Source organism: Equus przewalskii, chromosome 1 (genome assembly GCF_037783145.1).
Source record: "Equus przewalskii isolate Varuska chromosome 1, EquPr2, whole genome shotgun sequence".
Lineage (NCBI taxonomy): Eukaryota > Metazoa > Chordata > Mammalia > Perissodactyla > Equidae > Equus > Equus przewalskii.
In genome coordinates this window covers 162,359,468-162,371,677 of record NC_091831.1, presented here as the reverse complement: position 1 = coordinate 162,371,677, position 12,210 = coordinate 162,359,468, and the positions used below count along the sequence as shown (strand labels likewise).

Genomic DNA, 12,210 nt, shown 5'->3' with positions numbered 1-12,210 from the left:
GGATGCCAGGGAGCCAAAGCAGTATTCTCACACCACTGACTGGAGGACGACATTTCTGATATCCTGGTACATTCTCTTAACGAGTTCTCTCGATCATCTCCCCATAATGGAAAAAGAGAACTGAGTCATGGAATTGAAAATACTGTTGGTTCTAAACATGTTGATCCCAATTCTCTTAAAAAGCAATAGAACCTTAACTAGAGAAACAAAGCACAATGTCAATGGTGAGTCTGGCAGGGGAGCCACAGTGAACCAGAGCGAGGTGTCCAAGTCGTGTCTGTGTGGGGTGGGGAAAGTGCTCATGCCAGGCCTCACTCCTGAGAGGACACCCTCCTCACCTCACATTGGCTCGGACACCCTGCACTGGGCAGCACAGCTTGGGGTGTCAGACTACCTGTGAGGTGAGGATGGCAGCCCAGTGCAGGGAGTGGATGGCCAAGCCGGGTGAGGAGGGTTTTCACACTAGGGGCTGGCCTAGTAGGTGGTATCAGAGCTCAAGTGGGGAGAGAGACAAGGGGCAGGCTAGTGCCATTTGTCAGAGCAGGCTGATTAGGGAGAGGTGGGTTTTGGCACGAAGGGGCTACTAATGTGGAATGCCAGAGCCTATGTGGTGCAAGGAGGGGACCCACAAAGGGAACGATGAGGATTTGGTAGATTTGTTATATAAATCTATGTGGGGATTAATCAAATAAGTAAACATATTAAGCCTAATGATATTAAGAACATCTTAGAAAACTTCTTTCCTGACAATAGACAGGTACTGACTCATGAACAGACAGAGAGACCAATCAAACAGAATGGAAAAACCAGAAACATTCTCAAGTACATATGGAAATGTACTTTTTCATAAGGGGGCATTTCAAATCATTGGGGAAATGATGGATTTTTTAATAAACGATACTGGATCATCTAGGTAGTGATTTGCTGAGAGATGAAGTTGGAGTGACATTTCACACAAACACCAGCGTAAACTCCAAACAGATAAGAGATTCAAATATAAAAAATAATATCATGCATGCACTAGAATTAAACATGGGTAAATTCCTTTATAAACTTAGAAAGGGGAAAGCCTTCCTAGCAATGACTCTAAATCCAGAAACATTAAGAAAAGATTGATAAGTAAACTTCAATATATAAATAAAAAACTTTTAAATTTGTCTGTCAAAAAGCACTGTAAGCACATTCAAAATACAGACAGCAAACTTGGAAAAAAAACTATTGCAACATATACCACAATTAAAGAGTTAATCTATCTAATATATAAAGAACTCTGATAATTCAGAAGAAAAAGATCCAGAACCTGATAGAAGAATGGGCAAAAGACAAGACAGTTCACAGTAAAATATAATTAAAACATAATGAAGAGTCTCAGCTCACTCAGATTAAGAGAAATGGAAATAAAATATGGAAAACAATGGAAATAAAAGTTCTACCAAGACACTCTATTTCATCTTATAAGTGGCAAAAAATTGTAAAATTAGAGAGCATACTCCATGGGCAAGGCTGTTTTCTTTGGATTGGTGTTGCAGGATATGTCTTTATTTTTTCTTCCATCATTTTACTCTCATCCTGTCCATGTCTTTATATTTGAATATCTCCTGTACACAGCACACAATTGGTCTTGCATTTTTTATCCACACTGACAATCTCTGCCCTTCAGTTGGACTGTTTAATCTGCTTACATTTAATGCAACCACTGATAGGATTAGGTTGAAGAATATCATATTGCTATTTGATTTCTACTTGTGTCATTGATTTTTTTGTTCCTTTCTCCTTCTTTTACTGCCTTCTTTTGTTGTATCTCATTTTGTGTTCTTTATTGGCTTCTGTTTAGATCTGTATATAATGTTTTAGTGGTTACACTAGGATTGCTATATGGCTCCTTCACATATCTCAGTCTACTTTTAGTTAATGTTATACCACTTCATATAAGAACATTGTAGTAATGTGTTTCCATTTATCCTCCCTCCCACCCTTTGAGTTGTTTTTGTCATCCATTTGGCTACTGTATTCCATAAATCCTAATGCATTTTTGTCTTAATAGTCATTAATCTTTGAAAGAAATTTATATAAAGTCTTTTATATTTGGTCACATCTTACACGTTTATTTCTCTTTTGTCCTTCGTGCCTACAATGGGGATCATTTCCCTTCAGGCTGAGGAACTGCTTTTAGTCTTTCTTGCCCTGCAGGGCTGATGGCAACAAATTCTTGTACCTTTGTTTTTCTGAAATGTCTTTACTTTGCCTTCATTTTTAAATAATATATTCACTGAAGATAGAACTCAGATATAGGTTACCTTTTCCTTTCAACTATTTAGAAATGTCATCCCAGTGTCTTCTGACTTCTGTGGTTTCTGATGAGAGCTCGTTGTTATTCTTATTGGTTTTTCTCTTAAAGTAATGTATATTGCTTTCCTGTCTGTTAACTTTCAGCCTTTTATCCTTATCTTTGTTGTTTTTTTTTTTTTCTTAAGAGGATTAGTCCTGAGCCAACATCTGTCCTTGCCCTCTTCAATTTTTTATATGTGGGAGACTTGCCATAGCACAGCTCCATAAGCCATGTGTAGGTCCGTGCAGGGATCTAAACCCATGAACCCTGGGCCGCCAAAACAGAGTGCATGAACTTAACTGCTGCACCAGTGGGTGGGCTCCTATCTTTTGTTTTTTGACTATTATATGCTTACATGTGGATTCCTTTGCCCTCCCCAAGGTTCACTGAGCTTCCTGAATCTGTGGATATGGAAAGTAGTCTACCAATAGGCCTATGACAAAAAGGAACCATTGGTTACTCTTCTTTTATGGTGAAATGTGTTTGTTGGAAAAAAGCAGTGCTGTGTGGGATAGGAAGACAGGAAATCAACCCTGTGAGTTCTGTAAGTCCACAAGTGGGAACCGGCAGAAGTATGGTGGTGGGCAGGAAGGCAGAGCCATCCCGAGACACGTTCTCAAAAGAAATTAGCAAGACCTCACTTTCCTTTGGGGCTCTCCCTGCCAGGAGCTGGCCTGGCGATTCTCTCCCTGCCTTTCTGGGACCCAGCTCTTCTTGTGGGTCTGGAGGGATGGAGGAGAGATGTGAGTGGGTTTGGGTAAGTAGAGGCATATCCTTGAGGTCATTCCAGAGATATTTTATTTATTTCTATTTAAATTTTCATTACAGAGGTACTTGAGGAACAGAAGGATTGTTTCCTCTAAAGGCAGGGGTGGGGCAGGGGACACTTCCACAGACAAAGGAGATTTGAAGGAATCGGCATGATTAGGGTGCTGACCCAGCCCCATCCAAATGTGCCCCTGAGCAGACCTCAGCTCACCATGCGAGGTGCTGGAATCCTTGTCACAGAATGCCTGCACAGCAGCCCAGAGATTTTCTCTCCAGGGAGGAGTCAGAGCATCAGTTCACCTCTTGTTCAGGGGTGCCAGGAAGTCATCACGGGGCGGGGGTTAGACAACATGTCAGGGCTCTTGCTGGCCTGGCTGTCAGGGTGCCTGGGCTCAGTCCAGGCTCTGTTCTAACTCTGTGGTCCCTTGAGTCGGCCACTGCCCCCTCCTGGGACTGTGTCCCTCCCTCATCTCTCACAGGAGGAAGGAGACCTGCAGCAGGGTTCTCATGTTTTAACCACAGAACCATTTCCTCAAGTACATGTTATATCTAAACAAGATATGCATGTGGCTGGGCTACTTTTTTAAATATTATTTTTGTTTTGCTTTTGGCATTTTCCTTTTTGTTTATTTCCATCAAGGAGCCAGGTTCTTAGTATGTGTTCAAAGCAGGGATGTTTTTTCAGCTCCAAATCAGAAGCTGCGTGTCGTCATTCTCTGCCCTTGTGAAAGTGCCTGCAGTCATGAAGAGATTGCGTTGCTGCCTGCTTTGTGCACAATAAGGTGGGAAAGGCCATGCCTGTGAGGGTTACGTGATCCCAGAGTACATACCTCTTGTGGTGAGAGGGTAGTGGTGTATGTGTGTTTGGAGCAGGAGCTCAGAGTTGGAACGTATGTATGCTCAGCCCCCAGGTCGTGCCCCATATGAGCAGCAAGCCCCTGGAGAGATGGCTGCTGGAGGTGTTTCAGAAGGTAAGCCCAACACAGGTAGATCCTCATTCAGCAAAGGATCCCATACTCTATGTGTGGGCTCCAAGCCAAAAATATAAAGTTGAAAAATAGGGTGGTCTGGAAACTATGGATGCAGCAGTAACAATGGTGGCGCTAAAAGGAGAGGCCTTTCTCCAGTTTTTCAGACTGTATGAACCTCCCTGATTCTGGTTTGATTCTGCGCAGGCAGGAGGTACAGTAACCACAGGGATCACGTTTCCCGCCAGTCCAGTTGGATGGGTATTTAGAGTCTGACTCTAGTTGCCTGCAAGCAAATACACAATACAGTTTTTCCTACCATCTGAATCTGTGCAATGACATTCCTACCTGCTACTTTTAAGGCAAAGGAATGTAAGGCTGCCCTCGCTGCCCTTCTCCCTCCCTATAGGCTGCCCTGTCCTCTAGGTGAAGATGATGTTCTAGTGGCCAGAGTGTGGTGACTTCACTCCTAGAAACTAAATGACTAATGTCATTTCAAAATCTCACGCCTGCTGTCATTGAGTCACACATGCTCATGCTCAAACGGACTGTGACCAGCAATAGAAACAAAACGCAAGTACTTTATTCCTGTGGATTTCCCACAAGATCTAGGCTATGTGGCCTCGTGTGAGGACGGAGAGAGAGGTACACGATTTGGGTGAAACTCCCACTGTCATTGTACTTGGGTTCAGATGACAGAGTCTGTATTAGGTCCACTGTGGATCCCCAGTGCTGGGCACTTAGGAGCTGAATCAGCGTGTGTTTGTTTATTGATGGAAAAATGGTGCTTTCCAGTCCTACTGCAGAGAAGGTACGGCTAATTCAAAAGGCTGACACAGACTAGGTGGCCAGTGAGGGGGCTTAGCCTAGAGGCCAGCAGTGAGTAAGAGGGACAGGCTGAAAGGGACTCAGGTTATCAAGTGACCAGGTGGCCAATGCACCCTGAGCACATTGGGGGACACTGGGCTGGATGTGAGCGGTTGAGCTGGCCTTGCCAGGTGAGAGATGGGGCAGGGGTTCTGGAGAGACAGCCTGCTGTGTCCTCCATGGACTCCGCCTGTTGCCAGCACAATCATGGTCCCTTGTAGCCCTCTAGGACAGGGCATGAGCTGGGTTGGCATCTCAGGGGAGAGGCCCTGCTGGAATCACACGGGGCTCTGGGTGTCCTGGGCAGGAGGGCTATAAGGAAGGGGCCAGCTCAGATCAGGCTTGTGTGGAGGGGACAAGAGTTGGTGGACTCTGAGAACTCTCAGTGGAAAGCAGGGATGGAGAAGAAGGGGCAGCCAGGAGACTGGAGGGCAAGCTGGGCCCCAAGGTCATAGGAGGGCAGGGAGGAAACTCAGGCTGGGTGAGATCGAGGAGCTTCTCCAGGGACCCAACCTGACTCCGCGCCAGCTCCCTGGCTGTGGGAGAGAACTGTCCTGCTTAGGCAGCCTCTGCCCTCCCCAGCGTGGGTAGCTATGCCGTTGAGCTGTAGCCCCAGGCTTGACTCCTTGGTGTCCGGGACCCATGGTGTCATCCCCCTTCCTGTCTGCCATATAACACAGGGAAGGAGATAAGAAGTTCACCCTGAGCCCCAGGACCAGAGAGGTTCATGTTTTGTCCTGATGGTGCTCAGCTGCAGCCCTGGCAGAAGGGCAGGCCCAGAGAAAGGTGTGGGTCAGAAGGAGCTGGGTAACAGCTTTGCTTGAGGTTTGGGGGAGGTGGTTTGGGTGGCAAAAGAGGAGGAAGCAGAAAACAGCAGATTTGTGTCATTGGCCTTCTAAGCACAGAATAGGTGCCTGTGAATGAGGGTCAGTGAATAAACAAGAAACCAGCCCTTCCTGCTCAGCACAGAGACATTTATTTAGTTGCTGGTGACATTCTGGATCATCTCTAGAGAAGGGGGGCTGGTTCCTACTGTTAGAGGCATTTCATATGATTTCATTGTTTCCTTTACCCAGGGCAGGATGCTCGAGACTGTGGTGAAGAACCGTGGAGGTGTCCCATCATTTAGTCCACCATGGGCAATGCCCTGCATCACCCTGTTACACACAAGAGGGCCCCCGGAGTCACCCTGATTGAGCTGCAGAGAAAGGAGAGTGGGGATGTGGGGGCAATCGGTCACAGGAGATCCAGCCCTGGAGTCATGATGGGAGAGTGACAGCCGGGGTAGGGCAAGGCTACAGCTAGGGGAAATAGAGACAACACGAGGTCCTGTTCTAAGTGACTGTGTGTCCCGTGCTTCTCAAGGACACTGAGAGGAGGGCTTCTGGAAGCTTTCTCTTGCCCTCAGGCAATATTGTGAAAATACTCTGAGCTTGCCTTTTGACCAGAATGCATGCTTTCATCCTCCACAGCTGCTTTAGTTGGCCAGTGTGGTCTCTCTTCTCAATGGAGCCACTTACTCTCATCTCTGACCCTCAGACTGCAAAGCTTCCCTGTCCTATTTCTCACTTTCCATGGCCCAGTCATGCTCTCGCATGGCTCCCTGCAAGAGCTTTTCTGGCATTGAGTTACCAGAAGCTAAGGGAGCTCCCCTTGGATGCTGTCCATGGGCAGAGGACAGGTTTCCCTGTTAGGGTCTCAGGAGGTGTCAGCTGTCTGCGGCCCCTCACCTTACCCAGCAGTGAGCAGCTGTGAGAACAATGTCCAATTTACGAGGACACCACCACACTTCTTAGCCTTCTTCTTCATGGGAACCAGAATAAACACCACGTAGGGGCGGGAGTGGGGCCTGACCTCATATCCTCCAATGATGATTCCTGAAAAGAAGAACTGGAAGATGGGCTTTCTGGACGTAGCTGTGGTCAGGAGGGAAGGCTCTGGAAGGTGGCAATTGGGGGTGGGGTCTCCAGTGCCCTGCAGAAACCAGGCAAGAGTCCTCCCAGGTTGTCCCTGGAGCAGAATAACCTTTTCAGAATGTGGAGCCTCCAAACCGCCTGTGAGAAAGTGGAGGATGGTGCTTCCTGTCCCTGTTCTGCTTCAGACCACGTATGGGAGGGATGAGAGCTGTCTTCACAATGGTGGAGCCCCAAGGAATTGTGGACAGGGCTCTGCTGATGCCTTCTGTGTCAGGGAGTCTCCCAACCCTTCTGAGCCTTTGCTAAGGTCCTGACTGGTGCCCGTATCTAACAAACTGTCCATGAGCTCATGGAGTTAGATTTTTTACAATCCTCATGTCCTATGGGCTAACCTGTCCTGGGATCTCAGTAAACATTTTTTGACTGTGTGAATGAATGGCCTTCACTTAGCTTTCTGCTGAGGTTTGGTGGGGAACGTGCTTGTGGGATTGAAGGCCATCATCATGTAGGGAGGGCCCTGTGTGGAGCAGCCTATGGCTTGGGAAGGCGGGAGAGGTGGGGTGGAAAATGGGGTCCCTGGGCCTCTGGCAGAGCCAAAGCAACAGGAGAGCCCTGCGTGCAGTCACCCAGCCCCTTCTGAGATCCACTGCTCCCTGGGGTCCTCTCCTGGGAGGGGTGAGGGGGTGAGGGCACCAAGAAGTGAAACTGTTTTCTCAGCTGGTTCCAGTGACAATTCCTCTACTGCAGCCAGTTTGTCTGATCTGCCCTTTCCTGGGTTGGACTGAGGGATTTTAATTACTTATCTTTTAGAGCTCCATTTCCGCTGCCAAATGCCTTTTTATGAACATCCTGCTTTCCAATAGATAAGAGAAAGGCTCACACGCTAAATCTTTTAGTGAACACCCTTCCTTCCTGCCATCCTTGTTGGGTGTCTATGCAGCATCAGACTTGTTAGTCTGTTTGGGATGGGAGCCGGGTTCCAGAAAATTCTTGGTCTGAAATTGAGGAAAATCAGTGAGTGTGCTGGATAGAAGGATCAGGAGTCCAGAGGGTTTTGTGAGATGGGCTGGAGCCTCTGGCATGGGGATGGTCACTCACCTGTTGCAGGCTCGGGGGGCAGAAGAAAGGCCAACAAGAGCAGGAGTGGCTGCATGTTCCTTGAAAGTCTGCCCAGGTGAGAGCTGCTGGTCGTTCTTCCTTCTAAATACTTGGTCGGGGAGAGGAAGGCAGGGGTGTGGCCCAGGAACTTACAGACCTCCTCTGCCTGTGCTGCTGGTTATCCTGCATCATCTGCAAGGTGATTTGTCGAAGTGCTCTGGCTTTGGGTAAGTGACAGAAGCAGTCTCACCACAATTGCTCTCCCAGTACTGAGTCATAAAGTAAAAGCAAGAAGAAAGAACAAGAAAAGGGAGCCTTTGCTGCAGCCAGCAGAGTAGCTGGACCCCAGGAGCCCCTCAGTGACCGAATCAAGAATGTCTCTTTTTCTAACCTCTTGGTTCTTTATCCATCCTGATGAAGTCATGAACAATTATTTAGCAAGGTAACTCCAGGGAGATGAGCATGATGGCTCCTCCACTTGAGAAGATGGCGGTCAGCTGGGGTAGACTGAGAATCGGTGGTACCAGCTGGTAAAGGCTGTAGTGGGGGTCTGCTTGGTGGTGGGAGATAGAGGCTGGACCTGCCTTAATAGCATGTAGAGCTGGACACACCCAAACCCCAAATGGTAACCCCACTTCCTCTCTTGCTACCAGTCTAAACTTGAATTTTGGAATATTTAGAATCCCCTCTTTCATGTAAATATTCTGTGACAAACAGAGCTTCTCTTATCCCATGATTTTCAGCCAAGTTCCCGGACTTGATATTCCTTGGACCAAAAGAGATCATCAACGGGTCTGTCAGAATTGAGTGTCCTGATTGGTTTATGCTTGGGTCTTGTAGCACGAGGTGAGGCCTGTTACCCATATCATAGTGCCTGGTATCTGGGAGAGGGTTCATCTCAAGAGATGCGGGTCACTTTTGCCAAGCGATGGTGAAGTGGATGCCAATTGTCCTGTAATTCCTATGCACTAAGGAGTCTGGGGTGCAGTGAACCATGGCTCTGATGTCGCTGTGCCTGACAGTTATAAATATTTGCAAACAGATTATCCCAACACTCTCACCACTGTGACAAGAGGTGAAGGAGTCATGGAAAAGGAGGCATCATGAGTGCTAACAGCCTAACCCCAATTCTGCTGAAGGAACAGCATCCTATGAAGACAGAAAACAGAGGAAGGCAACCTGCTTAAACATTAAGGATGAAGATGACTGTGTGGTGGAATTCTCAGGAATTTTAATGTTCTTATTGCTGTTTTCTCCTTCTACTGTTTTTCTCTATGAGTGTGTAATACTTTTCCACTCAGCATTCATTTTCCCACAGTCAAACACACTCATGGACGGCAGGCATTCAGCAGACTACTTCTTTATGGTCTACCTTCTCTAAGGTGGATGTTTTCAAAATGAGGTTACTTTTCTGAATCCATTCTCATATAAAACAGACATTCTTGATAAATAGAAGAAATGTTTACTCAATAAGCTATAGGCTATTGCATATTATGGTGAATAAAGGGGGAATCAACCATTTCCTCTCTAGAGGTGAGAGTTTATTAATTCCCTGGCAGCTTCCCCTCCCCTCCACTCTGCCCAAGGCAATTCTGACCTCTGCCGCTGAAAAAATGGATGGATCAATCCTGGAGACACCTGAGCCTGGGCATGCCGTCTGAAGTATTGTGAAGCTCGAGATCCTGGTGAAGCTATGTCAAAGCTTCCCATTCTTTCTTGCAAAGAAGTAATGGCCTGGGCCACACTGTTCCACATGATTGTGCCCCTGGAGTCCCTCTGTGCACAGAGAAGACTGAAGTCTCAGTCAGAGTCCTCTGGCTTCACCCTGCTCAGCATCCCTTTCTCCCTGGGGCCTCAGCCCCCATCTCAGGGCCCAGTTGTTCAGAGAGGTAGTGACTGACTGGTCACCATTCACCTTGGCTCTGAGTATCAAGGGGATTGGTGGGTCCCCTGTGATCCACCTGCACCATGAAACCGTGTCCTGGCTATGTCCTCTCTCCAGCTCCACCCAGTCCAAGGCACTTGCCTTGTTGTCCATGGATAAAGGTCAAGAGATTGGCTGGAGGGAGAAGCCTGGCCTAAACATGCTGGGAACAGCAAGACTCCACCCATGAGTGGACCCAGGTCAACCATTGGTTGTGGGGTGAGAGAAGTCCTGGCAGTGTCACCCCAGTATCACTGTGTCCCTGGGGCAAGGTTGGGAAGATTCTTTTCTCCTTAGGATTGCAGCAGCCTTCTTGTCCTTAGGCTTCCCCATAGAGCTGGGTGGAGTTTTTGAAGAGGTCCTTGCACTTCTGCTCATCCTGCACTTCTTGATCCACCTCCCGCAGTGTGTTTGCCTTTTTACCACTTGCCACATGTCCCCAGACTGCAGCACAGCACACCTGCCTGGCCCTCAACTTCTCCTGCCTCTGTGGCAGGACGATGGTCTGCACAGCCAAGTTGAGGTGAGACTTGTTTTGCAGCTGGTCTGAAAGGTGAAAGATGGCAGTTCGAATCCCACCCTTCTACTGGTCTCCGATCCACAGCTGAGGTTGTCTCCACTCCCTGCCCAAGGTCTCCTAAGCACCCTCCTATTACATAGGCCCAGGAGAGCAGACAGGTTGGAGGAGAGGAGGGGACTGAGACCCTGAATGAGCTATCTGCTCCCTTGTGAACTGTGCAATTGCAACTGAAATTCTGCAAGATGGTACCTTCAGTAGGACGTTGTCGTTCACCTTTGAATGATCATGATAATCCTTGTGAGGGAAGACTTTGAGCACAGGAATGACGTGCTGGCTATGTTCCATTTTTTTTCTGATATTGTGAGCACCCAGGATCACACTTCTTTTTCTCTAAAGAAAAGGTGGATTGGGTAAATCACAGGAGCTACAGCTCAGTCTCTGAAAGGTGGGTTGACTGTCCAGCATAAGGCACACCTGCAGCTGAGTCACATAGGGAGGAAAAGAAAGTGGACAGTGTCACCTTTCTTGACTGGACAGCAGTGACTCAACCTGGTTCTTCAGCAGCCTGTTTTCCATCCAAATGTCTCTCCACGCAGTCCACCCCTGAATCCCACACTCACTGTGTCCTGGTCTCAGCAGATCAGGTTGCTCCACTGATTGGTCATTGGCTCTGTGTGCTCAGTGACTTTGCTGAGTTACAGGTCTTGAGACGCCACCATGGAATCCCAGGAAGACAAGGACTCATTTGTGCTCCTCACCTTCCACTGCAGTGGGCTACTGTCACAATGTTGTCTTGTACCAGAACCCCCCACATCTACTCCCACCATCTATGATATTGTAGGAAAGTACAGACGCCATGTAGGGCAGGGACTGTGGTCTGGCCTCTCTGCCCCATCTGAGCTTCCCTGAAAGAGAAAATTGCCCTGGATCTCTGTGTTCATGGCAAACATGGGCCGAGCACTGCCTGGTGGCCTAAACCCATGGGATGTTCAGAGGTTGAAGTAGTTGGAGTGTCCTCAGGGACCAACACAATGAGAGGGGGCTGCAGGCTTCAGAGGGCAGCTGGCGGGCTTGCAGCATGACATGTTTCCTGGCTTAGTTCTCAGTTTCCTCCTGTAGCGATGAGGCGCTCAGCCTTTGTTCTGAAGCAAACACACTTCATATACATGTTAAGGGGACTCTCCTAGAAGACCTGCAAATTGATGTCTCTGACCTAGCCTGGTGAATTTGTCCTCCCTCAAACTATTCAGACTCCTGTGACCTGCTTACCACCAGAATGGGTCAGGTCTTAGATTGGAATATTTTATGCTCCTGGAGCCGAATACTCTTGTTTCTTTCTTCCCCATCTGGGCCAGGCACATAGTACAAATCCCATAAATGCTGCTGGGTACATGAATGAACAGTCCTCAAATCTGCTTTGGTCAATAGCAGAGGAGGAGCGGTTTGAATGCAATCTGAACTTCATCACAGCTTTAACTTTCTAAGTCACCCAGAAGGTAGAATACAAATGATGGGAAATCACAGGGAGATGGGGAAATGGGCTGGAGGGGCCTGGGTGGCAGCCCATCTCCAGTAGGGAGGTGGGAGGAGCAGTGGGGCAACACTCTGATGGTTCTGTTAGGTTCTAGATATCTGCCCTGGCAGAGCTGAGTTGCTCCAAAGAATGGAGAGAAAGTGAAAGTGACACCTAGGAAATTGCATTAGCTAGTTCTTCTGTTCTTGATCCATACCATAGCTACTGGCATACACAACCACTGGTAGCTTTGGAGAATGCAGAATGTTATAGCACTCATTTACAGCTTTCCCCTTCCACTAGAATA

The 12,210-nt window shown here is 47.8% G+C and overlaps 1 protein-coding gene and 1 long non-coding RNA gene across 3 annotated transcripts in view; both read right to left on the bottom strand.

Annotated features, from left to right (window-relative positions):
* Nucleotides 1-12,210, bottom strand: part of LOC103543775 (granzyme B-like) — a 174,502-nt gene that overhangs the window by 24,108 nt on the left and 138,184 nt on the right. The window lies entirely within an intron of this gene.
* Nucleotides 5,890-8,165, bottom strand: LOC103542060 (uncharacterized). Of its 2 annotated transcripts, XR_011542188.1 has the most exons (3): nucleotides 7,947-8,165; nucleotides 6,668-7,843; nucleotides 5,890-6,130 (listed from the first exon to the last, which is right to left on the bottom strand). It is a non-coding gene; the product is annotated as an uncharacterized lncRNA (long non-coding RNA). The 2 variants fall into 2 exon arrangements; XR_011542185.1 differs by having other exon boundaries at nucleotides 5,890-7,843.